Source organism: Heptranchias perlo, chromosome 30 (assembly GCF_035084215.1).
Source record: "Heptranchias perlo isolate sHepPer1 chromosome 30, sHepPer1.hap1, whole genome shotgun sequence".
NCBI classification, from domain to species: Eukaryota; Metazoa; Chordata; class Chondrichthyes; order Hexanchiformes; family Hexanchidae; genus Heptranchias; species Heptranchias perlo.
This window is the reverse complement of record NC_090354.1, coordinates 11,301,277-11,317,791: the sequence shown is the minus strand read 5'-3', so window position 1 is coordinate 11,317,791 and position 16,515 is coordinate 11,301,277. Positions and strand designations below refer to the sequence as shown.

Genomic DNA, 16,515 nt, shown 5'->3' with positions numbered 1-16,515 from the left:
GGTGAAAAAAATTCTCCTCAGCTCCCCATTAATCCTTCTACCAATTACTTGAAATCTATGCCCCCTTGGTCACTGTCCCCTCTGCTAAGGGAAAGAGGTCCTCCCCATCCACTCTATCTAGGCCCCTCATAATTTTTATACACCTTAATTAAATCTTCCCTCAGCCTCCTCCTGTTCGAAAGAAAACAATCCCAGCCTATCCAGTTTTGTCTCATAGCTAAAATTCTCCAGCCCTGGCAACATCCTCGTAAATCTCCTCTTTACCCTCTCTCGTGCAATCACATCTTTCCTGTAATGTGACCATTACCGTTTTATACAGTTCTAACATAACCTCCCTGCTCTTATATTCTGTGCCTCGGCTAATAAAGGAAAGAATCCCGTTTGCCGCTTTAACCACCTTATCTACATGTCCTGCTACCTTCAGGGATCTGTGGACATGCACTCCAAGGTCCCTCTGTTCTTATACACCTCTCAGTATCGTCCCATTTATTGCGTATTCCCTTGCCTTGTTTGCCCTCCCCAAATGCATCACCTCGCACTCCTCCGGATTGAATTCCATTTGCCACTTTTCTACCCACCTGACCAGTCCATTGATATCTTCCTGCTGTCCACAGCTTTCCTCCTCGTTATCAACCATGCAGCCAATTTTTGTATCATCTGCAAACTTCTTGACCATGCCCCCTACATTCAAGTTCAAATCATTAATATATACCACAAAAAGCAAGGGACCTAGTACTGAGCCCTGCTGAACCCTACTGGAAACGGCCTTCCAGTCACAAAAACACCCGTCGACCATTACCCTTTGCTTCCTGCCACTGAGCCAATTTTGGATCCAACTTGCAACTTTCCCTTGGATCCCATGGGCGTTTACTTTTTTGACCAGTGTGCCATGAGGGACCTTGTCAAAAGCCTTGCTATAAATCCATGTAGACTTTTTTTTTTATTCGTTCATGGGATGTGGGTGTCGCTGGCGAGGCCGGCATTTATTGCCCACCTCTAATCGCCCTTAAGAAGGTGGTGGTGAGCCGCCTTCTTGAACCGCTGCAGTCCGTGTGGTGACGGTTCTCCCACAGTGCTGTTAGGAAGGGAGTTCCAGGATTTTGACCCAGCGACGATGAAGGAACGGCGATATATTTCCAAGTCGGGATGGTGTGTGACTTGGAGGGGAGCGTGCAGGTGGTGGTGTTCCCATGCACCTGCTGCTCTTGTCCTTCTAGGTGGTTGAGGTCGCGGGTTCGGGAGGTGCTATCGCAGAAGCCTTGGCGAGATGCTGCGGTGCATCCTGTGGATGGTACACACTGCAGCCACTGTGCGCCGGTGGTGAAGGGAGTGAATGTTTAGGGTGGTGGATGGGGTGCCAATCAAGCGGGCTGCTTTATCTTGGATGGTGTCGAGCTTCTTGAGTGTTGTTGGAGCTGCACTCATCCAAGCAAGTGGAGAGTATTCCATCACACTCCTGACTTGTGCCTTGTAGATGGTGGAAAGGCTTTGGGGAGTCAGGAGATGAGTCACTCGCCGCAGAACACCCAGCCTCTGACCTCCTCTCGTAGCCACAGTATTTATATGGCTGGTCCAGTTAAGTTTCTGGTCAATGGTGACCCCCAGGATGTTGATAGTGGGGGATTCAGCGATGGTAATGTCGTTGAATGTCAAGGGGAGGTGGTTAGACTCTCTCTTGTTGGAGATGGTCATTGCCTGGCACTTATCTGGCGTGAATGTTACTTACCACTTATTAGCCCAAGCCTGGATGTTGTCCAGGTCTTGCTGCATGCGGGCTCAGACTGCTTCATTATTTGAGGGGTTGTGAATGGAACTGAATACTGTGAAATCATCAGTGAACATCCCCATTTCTGACCTTATGATGGAGGGAAGGTCATTGATGAAGCAGCTGAAGATGGTTGGGCCGAGGACACTGCCCTGAGGAACTCCTGCAGCAATGTCCTGGGGCCGACATGATTGGCCTCCAACAACCACTACCATCTTCCTTTGTGCTAGGTATGACTCCAGCCACTGGAGAGTTTTCCCCCTGATTCCCATTGACTTCAATTTTACTCGGGCTCCTTGGTGCCACACTCAGTCAAATGCTGCCTTGATGTCAAGGGCAGTCACCCTCACCCTCTGGAATTCAGCTTTTTTGTCCATGTTTGGACCAAGGCTGTAATGAGGTCTGGAGCCGAGTGGTCCTGGCGGAACCCAAACTGAGCATCGGTGAGCAGGTTATTGGTGAGTAAGTGCTGCTTGATGGCACTGTCGACGACACCTTTCATCACTTTGCTGATGATTGAGAGTAGACTGATGGGGTGGTAATGGGCCGGATTGGATTTGTCCTGCTTTTTGTGGACAGGACATACCTGGGCAATTTTCCACATTGTCGGGTGGATGCCAGTGTTGTAGCTGTACTGGATGAGCTTGGCTAGAGGCGCAGCTAGTTCTGGAGCACAAGTCTTCAGCACTACAGCTGGGATGTTGTCTGGGCCCATTGCCTTTGCTGTATCCAGTGCACTCAGCCGTTTCTTGATATCACGTGGAGTGAATTGAATTGGCTGAAGACTGGCTTCTGTGATGGTGGGGATATCGGGAGGAGGCAGAGATGGATCATCCACTCGGCACTTCTGGCTGAAGATGGTTGCAAACGCTTCAGCCTTGTCTTTTGCACTCACGTGCTGGACTCCGCCATCATTGAGGATGGGGATGTTTGCAGAGCCTCCTCCTCCCGTTAGTTGTTTAATTGTCCACCACCATTCACTACTGGATATGGCAGGACTGCAGAGCTTTGATCTGATCCGTTGGTTGTGGAATCGCTTAGCTCTGTCTATAGCATGTTGCTTCCCCTATTTAGCATGCATGTAGTCATGAGTTGTAGCTTCACCAGGTTGGCACCTCATTTTTAGGAACGCCTGGTGCTGCTCCTGGCATGCTCTTCTGCACTCCTCATTGAACCAGGATTGATCCCCTGGCTTGTTGGTAATGGTAGAGTGAGGAATATGCCGGGCCATGAGGTTACAGATTGTGCTGGAATACAAACCTGCTGCTGCTGATGGCCCACAGTGCCTCATGGATGCCCAGTTTTGAGCTGCAAGATCTGTTCTGAATCTATCCCATTTAGCACGGTGGTAGTGCCACACAACACGTTGGATGGTGTCCTCAGTGCGAAGACGGGACTCCGTCTCCACGAGGACTGTGCGGTGGTCACTCCTACCAATACTGTCATGGACAGATGCATTTGCGACAGGTAGATTGGTGAGGACGAGGTCAAGTAAGTTTTTCCCTCGTGTTGGTTCGCCGCAGGCCCAGTCTGGCAGCTAGTTCCTTCAGGACTCGGCCAGCTCGGTCAGTACTGGTGCTACCGAGCCACTCTTGATGATGGATATTGAAGTCCTCCACCCAGCCTACATTTTGTGGCCTTGCTACCCTCAGTGCTTCCTCCAAGTGGTGCTCAACATGGAGGAGGACTGATTCATCAGCTGAGGGAGGACGGTAGGTGGTCATCAGCGATACCATGAGATTTCATGGGGTCCAGAGTCAATGTTGAGGACTCTCAGGGGCACTCCCTCCTGACTGTGTATCACTGTACCGCCACCTCTGGCGGGTCTATCCTGCCGGTGGGACAGGACATACCCAGGGATGGTGATGGAAGAGTCTGGGACATTGGCTGAAAGGTATGATTCTGTGAGTATGTCCATGTCAGGCAGTTGCTTGACTCGTCTGTGGGTCAGCTCTCCCAAATTTGGCACAAGTCCCCAGATGTTAGTGAGGAGGACTTTGCAGGGTCGACTGGGCTTGGTTTGCCGTTGTCGTGTCCGGTGCCTAGTGGTCTGATGCCGGGTGGTCCGTCCGGTTTTATTCTTACTATGACTTTTCGTACCGAGATTTGACAACTGAGTGGCTTGCTGGGCCATTTCAGAGGGCAATTAAGAATCAACCACATTGCTGTGGGTCTGGAGTCACATATAGGCCAGACCGGGTAAGGTGTTACCCTCATCTACCCTCCTTGTTAACTCCTCAAAAAATTCAATCAAGTTAGTCAGACACGACCTTCCCTTAACAAATCCATGCTGACTGTCCTTGATTAACCTATGCCTTTCTAAATGCCTATTTATGCTGTCCCTCAGAATTGATTCCAATAATTTGCCCACCACTGAGGTTAGACTGACTGGCCTATAATTACTCTGTCTATCCTTTTCTCCCTTTTTAAACAGTGGTACAACGTTAGCTGTCTTCCAATCCTTTGGCACTATGCCTGTAGCCAGGGAGGATTGGAAAAATGATGGTCAGAGCCTCCGCGATTTCCACTCTTGCTTCTCTTAACAGCCTGGGATACGTTTCATCCGGGCCTGGTAATTTATCTACTTTCAAAGATGCTAAATCGTTTAATACTTCCCCTCTCACTATGTTTATCCCATCCAACATTTCACACTCCTCCTCCTTAACTATAATCTCTGCATCGTCCCCCTCTTTTTGGGAAGACAGACGCAAAGCATTCATTAAGAACTGTCTCCACCTCTTCCGCCTCGCACACAGGTTATCTTTTTGGTTTCTAATAGACCCTACTCTTCAGTTATTCTCTTGATCTATATGTATTTATAAAACATCTTTGGGTTTTCCTTGATTTTACTTGTCAGTATTTTTTCATCCCCTCTCTTTGCTTTCCTAATTTCCTTTTTAGTTTCACTCCTGCACTTTCTGCAGGATTGAACTCTCGGTATCTGACATAAGCTTCCCTTTTTTGCCATATCTTACCCAGTATGCTCCTTGTCATCCAGGAGGCTCTTGATTTGGCAGTCCCACCCTTTTTCTTTGTGGGAACATATTTGTTCTGAACCCTCACTATCTCTCTCTTGAATGCCTCCTACTGTTTGACACGAATTTACTTTCAAGTAGCTGTTTCCAGTCCACTTTTGCTAAATCACTTCTCAGCTTAGTAAAATTGGCCTTTCTCCCGTTGAGAACTTTTACTCCTGTTCTGTTCTGTTTTTGTCCTTTTCCATAACTATGCTAAATCTGACTGAATTACCATCACTACCAGCAAAATTCTCTCCCACTGATACTCCTTCCGCCTGCCCAGCTTCATTCCCTGAAGCTAAGTCCAGAACTGCCCCTGCCCCCCACCTTTTGATGGGTTGAAAAAGTTCTCCTAAATGCAATTTACGAATTCTGTGCCCTCCATTCCTTTTCCACTGATTGTATCCCAGTTAATGTTAAGGTAGTTGAACTCCCCTACTATTACTGCGCTATTGTTATTGCACTTCTCAGAAATCTGCCTACATATTGGTTCCTCTATCTCCCCCTGAGTGGGGGTCTATAGTACACTTCCAGCAGTGTGATTGACCCTTTTTTGTTCTTTAGTTCAACCCATATGGCCTCATTTGAACTATCCTTCTAACTTATCATCCCTCCTCACAGGTGTAATTGTTTCTTTAACCAATATTGCCATCCCACCTCTTTTTATCCCTCTCTCAATCTCTTCTGAAAACACTGTAACCAGGAACATTGAGCTGCCATTCCTGCCCCTCTTTAAGCCATGTTTCAGTAATAGCTAAGATATCATACTTCCGCATGTCTATCTGTGCCCTCAGCTCACCTGCCTTATTTACTTGACTCCTGGCATTGAAGTATACACCATTAAGCACTGCCAAACTCTTTTGTTGTCTATTTTCTAACCTTCGTTTCCTCTGCCTTGCAAATGTGCTAATTTTTTATCTTCCATTTCCAGCTCTGCTTCTCTCCCTTCTGAATCTACGCTCAGTTTCCCATCCGCCTGCCAAGCTAGTTTAAACCCTCCCCAAAAGCACCAGCTAACCCTCCCCGCGAGGTTACTGGTCCCAGCCCTATTGAGGTGCAACCTATCCGGCTTGTACAGGTCTCACTTCACCCAGAACCGGTCCCAATGCCCCAGGAATCTAAACCCCGCCCTCCTGCTCCATCTCTCCAGCCGTGCATTCATCTACTCAATCCTCCTATTTCTATACTCACCAGCACATGGCACTGGGAATAATCCAGAGATTACTACCTTTGAGGTCCTACTTATTAATTTCTTTCCTAGCTCCTTAAAATCGGCCTGGAGGACCTCATCCCTCTTTCTACCTATGTCTTTGGTACCAATATGGAACACGACCTCTGGCTGTTCATCCTCCCCCCTTCAGAATGTTCTGCAGCCACTCAGTGACATCCTTGACCCTGACACCAGTGAGGCAACAGACCATCCTGGAATCACGTCTGCGGCCGCAGAAACGCCTATCTGTTCCCCTAACTATTGAATCCCCTATCACTACTGCTTTCTGGACTTCACTCTCCTGTACAGCTGAGCCACCCATGTGTGCTGTGGGCTTGGTTCTCAGATTTGATTCTCAGATCCTTGTGCTATGGAAAGTATGTATATTATTGATTGCACATTAATGAGTGAATCATGCAACTTAACATGACAATGCTATGGGTCATCCGTTTGTCATTATAAAAGGATTGAATGTAGTGGATTCCAGTAAGATGCTTGAAATGGACTATGATGGGATTGGAAGGTAACCAATAAAATACTTAGGCAAAGAGTCAGATTGGGTGTTTGAAATTAATTCTTCAGCTTCTTTCTCTAAAGCATGCTATCAGAGGGTTCAGTAAGTATGGATATGCTATAAGAAGGGACTTGACAAGTTCTTAAGCGAGGATTATATTACTAAATATTGGGGGAGGAGTATGAGTTAGACAAGCTCACCGAGTGATGTTTCATGGCCAATCGTGACTTCCTGGGGTTTGCCTGATTGCTTTAGAAATTGGAATTTTTCTTGAAATTGTTCTTTTTTTTAAATTTTGCTTTCCTCGAGAGTTAACACTGCCAGAGGTTGGGAAAGGCATGAAGTTGTATTGTCTAGATGATGGGCTGATTGGTCTATTTGTTTCAGCTTTTTGTACTTTCGGATATTATACAACTATAAAATGTTATCCAACACAAACGGGCCATTCTGTGCCGGTTGCTAAGCAAATTGGATTACTGGTTTTTCTTGCTGCTTCAGTTGAAATAGAAGTAGAATTTATTTAGTTATCGAGCCTCGAAGATTCCTGTGGAACAAAATCCTTTGTGGTGAAATTATTTAATTTAGGATTGTAAGCTTATTTTGAACTTTGTGTTTCTTTTTATGAATTTGACCAAGTATTTATACATGTGCAAGTAAGAAGCTAACCATACAACTTGGAATGTCCTATAGTATTGATGAAGTCGGTAGAGCTCAGTTGCAATGTTCATATAGTATGTAAAACATATTATTGCTAAACTATAATTTTGCATTGGTTTCAGCTTTGTTTTCGCAGTCATTTAAATGCTGCAGTTTGAAAAATTGTTGGTAGTCGATACTTCTTTAAAAATGGTACCAAAAAAGATTTTTGAAATTTCTCGTTTGTCTTCGACAATTATGTGATAGTGTTTACATACACTATTCCTGTTAAATTTTCAAATTCAATCATTTTGTCTGTTGAACAGGAAATATTCCATATCTAGCGTGTTGCTGTCATTATTTACTGGCACAGATGGATAGCCTGGCAGACTGTTGAAGCATTACAGAGACTTAATGTTGGATTGGCGTAAATCAGCTCAATGAGGTCAGTAAACTGATGGCAGGGATCTGTGGAGGGAGAGAGAATTCATTTTAATTCTTTAGCAAGCATGGTATCTACGAAGCTTATAATTGAGATTAAAGAATCCTATATTTTCAGTAGATTTTTGTTTTGGAGGGCAATTTTATAGCTCCAGAAATTTAAAAATAATCATCTCACTGTTTCGTCTTTGAAAGTGACATATCCAGCGTTTTTTCATTTCTTGTACTAGCAAGTACGTGTGTGTGTGTGTGTGTGTGTGTGTGTGTGTGTCATTTGGTTGTATCCAAATTGAAGTATAATTGCACTGTAACTAAAACAGTCAGCCTGCTTGCTTTAGATTATTTTTTGAGTTGCACATCAAACTTAATCATTTTAAAAGTGATGGATTGCAATGTTTCTGTTGAAATGTTTCTGCTTCTGAAACAAGCTAGCAAAAATGGAAGCTTCTATTTTTCTTTTGACTTGGTTGAAAAATTCACTGTAATGCTCAACAGATCAAGGCTGTTTATTTCAATTCAGAAAATCATACTTGTTTAGACATAGTTTTGACACTGTACTTAGAGGAAAATAGATCAGGGTAGTTGAGTACACACTGGAAGCAATGCACTTTTGAGATTCAGAATCCGTTAGAGGCATCCCTGTTGTTTGGCTGTTTGGGATGTTGAGGGCTTTGGCAACCTTGAATGGGATCTCATGTGATTGATTTGTGCCTTCTGTGGGACTTTGTGGCGTCCAGTCAAGTGGAAGAACACATCAGCTTGTAGTTGTGTTCCGAGTTAGCTCACTCTTACCTTCTTGGGAAAGGTCTGTTGGGAATGTATAGGTTGTGAGAGATTTGAGAAAATGGCTTCGATTGCTAGTTGCCTTCAGGCTTGAGGTGGAGTTCATGCATTACTTCTTTATGCTTAGTGTAAGTCACTGGTGTTGCACTCAAGTTTGTTGTGGGGAGGGTTGCAATTTGCTATAGAGTACGGCATCTTATGCCACTATCAACAGATGGACTGCGTTACGTGTTGCTTGGGGGACTTGTTTGGCATTTGTTAGGCCTGATATGCACAAGCCCAAGTTAGCAATGAGTGAGAGTCCCTTGTTCTCTGTGGCCTTCTAGATTGTTGTACAGAATGGCTGAATATGGGAACCTTGTCTCTTTCTGATTTTGTCAGAAGTAGAGTTGTTTGATTCTACAACGTCCAGCTCCAATCGCAAATCGTCCAATAATGAAACAGCCCATGCCAGCCTACAGAAGGACCTGGGTAGCATCCAGGCTTAGGCTGATGTGACAGGTAACATTCATGCCATATAAGCGCCAGGCATTCACCATCTCCAACAAAAAGAGGCCCAATCACTCCTTCCCCTGATCTTCGTGGTAGCACTGTTGTCAAGTCACCTACCATCAACATCCTGGGGGTCAGTATTGTCCAGAAGCTGAAGTGCACCATATCAGCACTGTGGTGACCAGAGCAGGGCACAGACTGGGTACTTTGATTAATGGCTCACCTTGACCCATCTACAAGGTTCAAGTTAGAAGTATGATGGAATACTCATTGCTCGCCAGGATGGGTGAGTGCAACAACACTCGAAGCTTGACACCATCCAGGACAAAGCAATCCACTTGATTGGTGCCCCTGCCGTTAAACTCGACTATTGACTTCCTCTACCACTGGCACACTATGGCTGAAGGATGTACTAAATATGGGATGCACTGTAGCAACTCGCCAGCTTGCTTCGACAGCACCTCCCAGTCCCACAACGACTTCTTAGAAGGAAAAAAGCAGCAAAGTCATGGGAACACACATACCTGCAAGTTCCCCTCAAAGTCGCACATCATTTTGATTTGGACATATACTGCCAGCTGGGGCTTCTACTCCTGTTCACTATCTAGTGACTGCTTCTGCAGGTGGATATTTGTGGTTGTCATTTAAGACCAGAGCAGGCTTGATTATTGTTCCCCTACTGTCAAATTGCCTGCTGACATTTATTGCCGAAGGTTTCCATATAAAAAATGGTCATTTGGATGTCATCAACCCGATGGTACCTTGTTCATGAAACTATATTTCAGTATCTGTCTGAAATATAGTATCAATATCTGTCACTGCCTACAGGAGAGAGAGAAAACAGTGACCTACAGCTCTGCATTGATTGTGTTGCTGACATTTTTGTTAAGCCAATTTAATTTTCAAAACTTTATTGAATCAACAATATTTTCATTTTGAGGCATTAGTATCTTTATATTTTTACTAAATTTAATGTTTTGGAGTAAAACTGCAATTGAGGAGCCTTCAAAACCTCTTTTTTTATATACAATCTTACTGCTAGAAACTGTTCACCATTTATTTTTGCTTTGTCAGACCACATGGAAGAAATTTGTTCTATGAATCTCTTTTTCGGGCACTATTTGTAGCTTTTTTTTATGATTATGGCTCAGTGAAGTGCATTGGAATGTTTTTCTACTTTAAAGGCACTATATAAATGCAAATTGTTTATACACTGGTTCTTATCCGTACACATATTAACTTGCAAACACATAATTTGTGCTTGGATTGGAACTTCGCTGAGGTTTTCTGATGGGGAAAGGAGGAGTGATTGAGAACAGTACTGATACTCTCAAATTCCATTTTTGGGTCTATGCATTTATCCAGACTGATTTTTAATGTGATCTTGTTGTTAAACACTGACCACATTGAAGTGTCACTACTTGCACTGCAAAGGTAAATCTATAAAAGTTTTAAAATGTTTTCATTATGTAGTGTAAATTATATTGACGCATATCAGACAGATGTAAAATAATTTGCTCTGTATCTGACTGAGAGTTCCTGTTCTCTTGGTCAACAAAGGGTTGAGAGATGAACAGATATCTAAACACAATAGGGGGTATATTGTGGCTACTCTTAATCTGTATTTATGTAGGTTTATCTTGTGCTTGTCACATGGATAAATTTGCAGAGTTTTGTCCTATACTAATATCAGAGATTAGGCTTTCCTCACAGGCACCAGAGCAGATTGTCTTTATCATTATAGTTGTCTGTATTAGAGCATGCGTTCAGCTGTAGTATAATTATCCAGATAGAAAATTGCAGCGGTTTTTGTAGGTCACTGCAGTGCTTTGTCTTGTGTATGATGTGAACAGCAGACTGACCTGTGTATTTTGATAGGTAAGCAAAGTTCTTGGTCTTAGGTTTCTATATGTTTAATATTCATTATGAAAGAACCAAAATAATTTTTGTTAATAAACTGTACTTTGAAGCGTGAAGGCTGTGGTTAAGGATTTGTGCTGTAGCTTTATTTTCAGTCAAACTTTAGACCAGCGTTTCTTGTAATAGTTGGTGGAAAATATTGTTTGAAAGCTATAAAGTGAGGTGGTATCAATTGGCAGTTGAACAGGGAGATTCTCAAGGCAGCTATGTTGCACTTTTGATATCGTTATTTTTGTAAACACGGATTGTAAATTTGTTCTTGTACAGCAAAATGTAATTACATTTTGAAATTCTTATTTTAATCTCTTTAGAGTATTGCCAAATACATGCTTTTAAAGTCCAATTGACCTTGTGAGATGAATGTGGAATGAGAATTTTAATATCTATTGCATTCATCAGTGACCTAAACTAATGACCTTAATATTTCTGCTTGAATTTTAATATTTAACAGTATGCTAACTCAATAGAAGATCATTTTTCTGTAAATCTAGTAGGCATTCGTTGTATTTCAAATATAGTTTTCTTGATTTGTTTATGAAGGATATTTTTGGGTAGATGATAAATTCAGAAAAGTTCCCTCTTACCTCAATTGAAGCTGCCTCTTCCAGAAACAAGAATACACAGAAAACTGCTAATTTTGTTGTGAAAGTGTGGTAGGCACAGAGTCAGTGTGATGGTTCAGAGTCGTCTGGATTAACGAGAATGCACAAAAAAATATTTCGTTGTGAATCCAATAAGTGAGGTTGAATGGATTGGGGGAAAAGATAAATTCTGGAAATCCGCAATAAAAATGAATTGCAAAACCATTTTGCTGCAGTAATTTGTAGTGCACACTTTAATTACTGGTTTACTCAACCACTTAGAGATTTCAGTACTAACACATTTATTTTTGTGTTTGGGTTTGGGTGGGGGTAGGGGAAGTTGTTTATTGAACCATATTAGTATAACTTTGTGGTCCATCTGGCCAATCCAAGGGACTGATTGGAGTTTGCCTGGCATAGCCTTTTAGCAGTCATATTATTGCCTTCTGTTCCTGCAATGGGTAAGACCTGTGACCTAGATGTAGGCCTCTGTCCTTTTTCTTCTGTTATGACCAAAAGCACTTCAATCTTGCTGTCCCACAGGAAAAGTTACATAGAATGGCATAGATTAAGCAGGCCTTTCAGCCCAATTTGTTTTTTATGCTCAATACGAGCCTCATCTCACCCTATCGACATAGCCTTCTATTCCTTTCTCCCTCATGTACTTCCCCTTAAATGCATCTATGCTATTCGCCTCAACCACTCCATGTGGTAGTGAGTTCCATATTCTCACCATTCTGAGTAAAAACTAAACATCTCGACACTCACCTGACGAAGGAGAAAGCCTCCGAAAGCTTGTGATTTTCAAATAAAACTGTTGGACTATAACCTGGTGTTGTAAGATTCCTTACATTTGTACACCCCAGTCCATCACTGGCATCTTCACATCATGAGTAAAGTATGTTCATGGTTTCTATATATGTATCTTTTTATAACAAAAAAGAGGAGCAACAACTCTTTGTAAGCATTAAATGCCAGTACTTTCTTCAGCTTCGTCATTACTTAGTCAGATTTTTTCTTGTTAGTACTTCAGTTCAATTGAAGCTTGCTTTGGTCAAGTGTACTGTGGCTCAGGACCTTCGTATTCTGTTAAGGTGTTTCTGTTAACTGTCACCCACTGTGTCCTTGTTGATTTCCATCAAGACATAACTTTGGAACACAAAGAAAAGCTGAAGAATTACAAAATTATCACCAAGGACAGGATGACTTCACTAGGTAGGTCATGTCCATATTCTGGGATCAAAAAGCACAGATTAAGGGACCATACTGATTTTAAAAAAAGTTATCTTTTGAGCTGTCCAACCTAGGTTTTTAGTTGCCTTGAGTAAAACCAATTGGGTTTCATTTGTCTCTGCACAGTGGAGTACATCATCTGGCTGACCTGAGAAGCTGATCTATTGACATTTTATGGGTTAACATTATAAAGATGCCTTAACTTACCTGTAAGGCAGTGCTATGGAACAACCCTCCCACCTTCAATAAATACTGTTATTTTTTCTTCCGAAGATGCATGTTCTGCTGTATTGGTCTTTGATGCAAGTCTTGCACTCATCAGTTTCTTGCCCCCCAGTGTTGGGTATTGCTTTGTATTCACCTAATTTGTGTGGTAGGTAAATAAATGAGGAAGAAAATTAACCTACTATCTTTGAAGTTTATCTTCAACATACTTAGTTTTTACTTCATGACCATCTCTCTGATTTAGTTATTGTAGAATTTATTTTGGAAAATGATTCCTTCATTGTGTTAGCTACCTCTGTCAGAACTATCCATTGTTCTGTTACCACATATCTTAAGTGCCAATTTGGCTCAGTTGGTATTACAATTACCTCTGATCAGATAGTCACTATGGGCTTGAGACACTACAACGGGAGTACTAAATTGTGAGAGTTTTTTTTGGGATGAGACGTTAAACTAAGACCATATCTGACACAAAAGATGCCATGGCAAAATTCAACGAGCAAGGAATTCTCCCTTAGTTCTGCTTCCTCTCTCAATTAACATCACCAAAAACTGATAATCTGGTCTTCCATTCATTTGCTATTTATGTATACTTGTGTGCAAATTGATTGCCACGTTTGCCTACATCACAACCTTGACTGCACATCAATGCAATCCAATGCACAGCACTTTGGGATGCACTGAAAGCATGATCTCGCACTCAGTAAATTTAAGTTCTTTCTTACAAAATGTTGGAGCTAAGGAGAAGAAAAAATGTGGTACATGTGAAGTTATACCAAAACATGGTTTTAAAGGGATGCTATCCCTGTGATTCTTTTAAAGCAGTTAATGTATTTAGTGATGGTGCAACCATTTATCAAATTGATTGATGTATCCACTAAAATAGCAGAAAATTGTACATGGAAATGTTAAATGTTCTTACTTTTGTGTCTCTGTATGATTTGAAGGCCATTGTGTTTTGGTGAATGCAAAGCATACTCTTTCTCCTTGCTATTCATAGAAATATGAGCCACTTGCCTTTAGCGAGCTGATTTTCTTTTCATACTTGTATGGATAGTTTGAATGCTGTAGTGAAAGAAGATTAAATTTTGCAGGAATATTGCAAATTTGGCAGCTTGTTTGAACATACAATGCTCACTTGTTTAAGTACTCAACACTTAATTTAGAACTCCAAAATAAGAAGCTTCCTCCTATGGTATTGACTTTGCTGCACTTACTATTCACTGCCAAATGGGAGAAGCAAGCTATTCTTGCACCTTGTATTTCACTTTGTAGATCATATCCCAAACATAATGCATTCTTCACAGTTTTATCCACAAAAAATTATCCAATCTCTATTTTCTCCCTCAGCTCCCTGCCAAAAAAACCCAGTGTGAAATTTGTATTTCTTTCTATTCTCTTTCTACCTGATTCTTGTGCCTTTGTTTCATTTCGTTCTTTGTCTCTCCATCCTGTCCAATTTCCTTTTTCTTGAATTTCCCTCCCCTAGCCAGTGTGCCATTTTTGTGATTTCCATTTCTCTCTCTCTCGCTAGCCAGCATTTATGCTGACGTTATGCCCTGTCTCCTGCACTGTACATCAGTCTGCTGCACCTTGCCGAGGTGTATCTATACACATCCAGATAGACCACATCTGCACAAAAAGTACCTTTTCTTTCAAAAAAAAATACATTCTGAAATATACCTGATTTCAGTCTGTTCATCTTTCGCGTCGCTCCCACCGTTGTTCGATACGTCTTGGTGATCTATGTATACTATTTTAAATGCTTATTTGTTTTTGGTCAGTTGCAAACCAGAACATTTTGACCTCCTGGTATGCTGTGTTCTACATTTAACACTATAATCTCCACAAACTGATAATAGAGCGGATTCTTCCTGACCCAGCATTGTTGGTGCTCATTGTCCAAACCACTGCACAATTTCCTTATCCATCATTTCGAATTGAATGGCTCATTCTCCGGAGATGTGACGCATAAATGGATTAAAATACAGATGAATATTATCTTATTCATTAGCTTTATTGGATCGGTGTGCAAATTTAAAAATAAATATTAAAAGTGCCAATAATATTGGCATCTTAATTAACTTTGCTAGTTTTTTTTTAGGGGCGAGAAATGGGCATGGTAAGGCACACTTCTACTGCTCTAACCTTTTGAGTGAAAGAGTAGATTGAGAAAATTACAGAATAGTGTGTTGTGTAGTATTTTCTTACTTTTTTAGACCTATGAACTTTTTTACTTGTTCATGGTATGTGAGCGTCGCTGGCAAGGCCAGCATTTATTGCCCATCCCCAGTTGCCCCTGAGAAGGTGGTGGTGAGCCACCTTCTTGAACCGCTGCAGTCCATGCGGTGAAGGTTCTCCCACAGTACTTTTAGGTAGGGAGTTCCAGGATTTTAACCCAGCGACGATGAAGGAACGGCGATATGTTTCAAAGTCGGGATGGTGTGTGACTTGGAGGGGAACATGCAGGTGGTGTTGTTCCCATGTGCCTGCTGCCCTTGTCCTTGTCGGTGGTAGAGGTTGTGGGTTTGGGAGGCGCTGTTGAAGAAGCCTGGGCAAGTTGCTGCAATGCATCCTGTAGATGGTACACACTGCAGCTACGGTGCGGCGGTGGTGGAGGAGGGAGTGAATGTTTAGGGTGGTGGATGGGGTGCCAATCAAGCGGGCTGCTTTGTCCTGGATGGTGTCAAGCTTCTTGAGTGTTGTTGGAGCTGCATTCATCCAGGCAAGTGGAGAGTATTCCATCACACTCCTGACTTGTGCCTTGTAGATGATGGAAAGGCTTTGGGGAGTCAGGAGATGAGTCACTCGCTGCAGAATACCCAGCCTCTGACCTGCTCTTGTTGCCACAGTGTTTGTGGCTGGTCCAGTTCAGTTTCTGGTCAATGGTGACCCCCATGATGTTGATGATGGGGGATTCGGTGATGGTAATGCTGTTGAACGTCAAGGGGAGGTGGTTAGATTCTCTCTTGTTGGAGATGGTCATTGCCTGGCACTTGTCTAGCACGAATGTTACTTGCCACTTATCAGCCCAAGCCTGGATGTTGTCCAGGTCTTGCTGCATGTGGGCAAGGACTGCTTCATTAACTGAGGGGCTGCGAATGGCACTGAAGACTGTGCAATCATCAGCGAACATCCCCATTTCTGACCTTATGATGGAGGGAAGGTCATTGATGAAGCAGCTGAAGATGGTTGGGCCTAGGACACTACCCTGAGGAACTCCTGCAGCAATGTCCTGGGGCTGAGATGATTGGCCTCCAACAACCACTACCATCTTCCTTTGTGCTAGGTATGACTCCAGCCGCTGGAGAGTTTTCCCCCTAATTCCCATTGACTTCAATTTTGCTAGGGCTCCTTGGTGCCACACTCGGTCAAATACTGCCTTGATGTCAAGGGCAGTTACTCTCAGCTCACCTCTGGAATTCAGCTTTTTTGTCCATGTTTGGACCAAGGCTGTAATGAGGTCTGGAGCCGAGTGGTCCTGGCGGAATCCAAACTGAGCATCAGTGAACAGGATTTGGTGAGTAAGTGCCGCTTGATAGCACTGTCGACGACACCTTCCATTACTTTGCTGATGATTGAGAGCAGACTTATGGGGCAGTAATTGGCCAGATTGGATTTGTCCTGCTTTTTGTGGATAGGAGACATACCTGGGCAATTTTCCACATTGCCGGGTAGATGCCAGTGTTGTAGCTGTA

At 42.8% G+C, this 16,515-nt stretch overlaps 1 protein-coding gene across 6 annotated transcripts in view; it reads left to right on the top strand.

Annotated features, from left to right (window-relative positions):
- LOC137299903 (signal transducer and activator of transcription 5B-like) overlaps window positions 1–16,515 on the top strand; it is a 125,590-nt gene that overhangs the window by 36,103 nt on the left and 72,972 nt on the right. For 2 of the 6 annotated variants that reach the window (XM_067968890.1, XM_067968889.1), the window contains exon 2: window positions 7,469–7,587. The exons of 3 other annotated variants lie outside the window; for them this stretch is intronic. The gene's annotated coding sequence lies outside the window, so the exon portion shown is untranslated. Of the gene's footprint in view, window positions 1–7,468; window positions 7,588–12,478; window positions 12,575–16,515 lie in introns of those variants that run through there. One more of the 6 variants, XM_067968891.1, reaches the window with a different exon arrangement.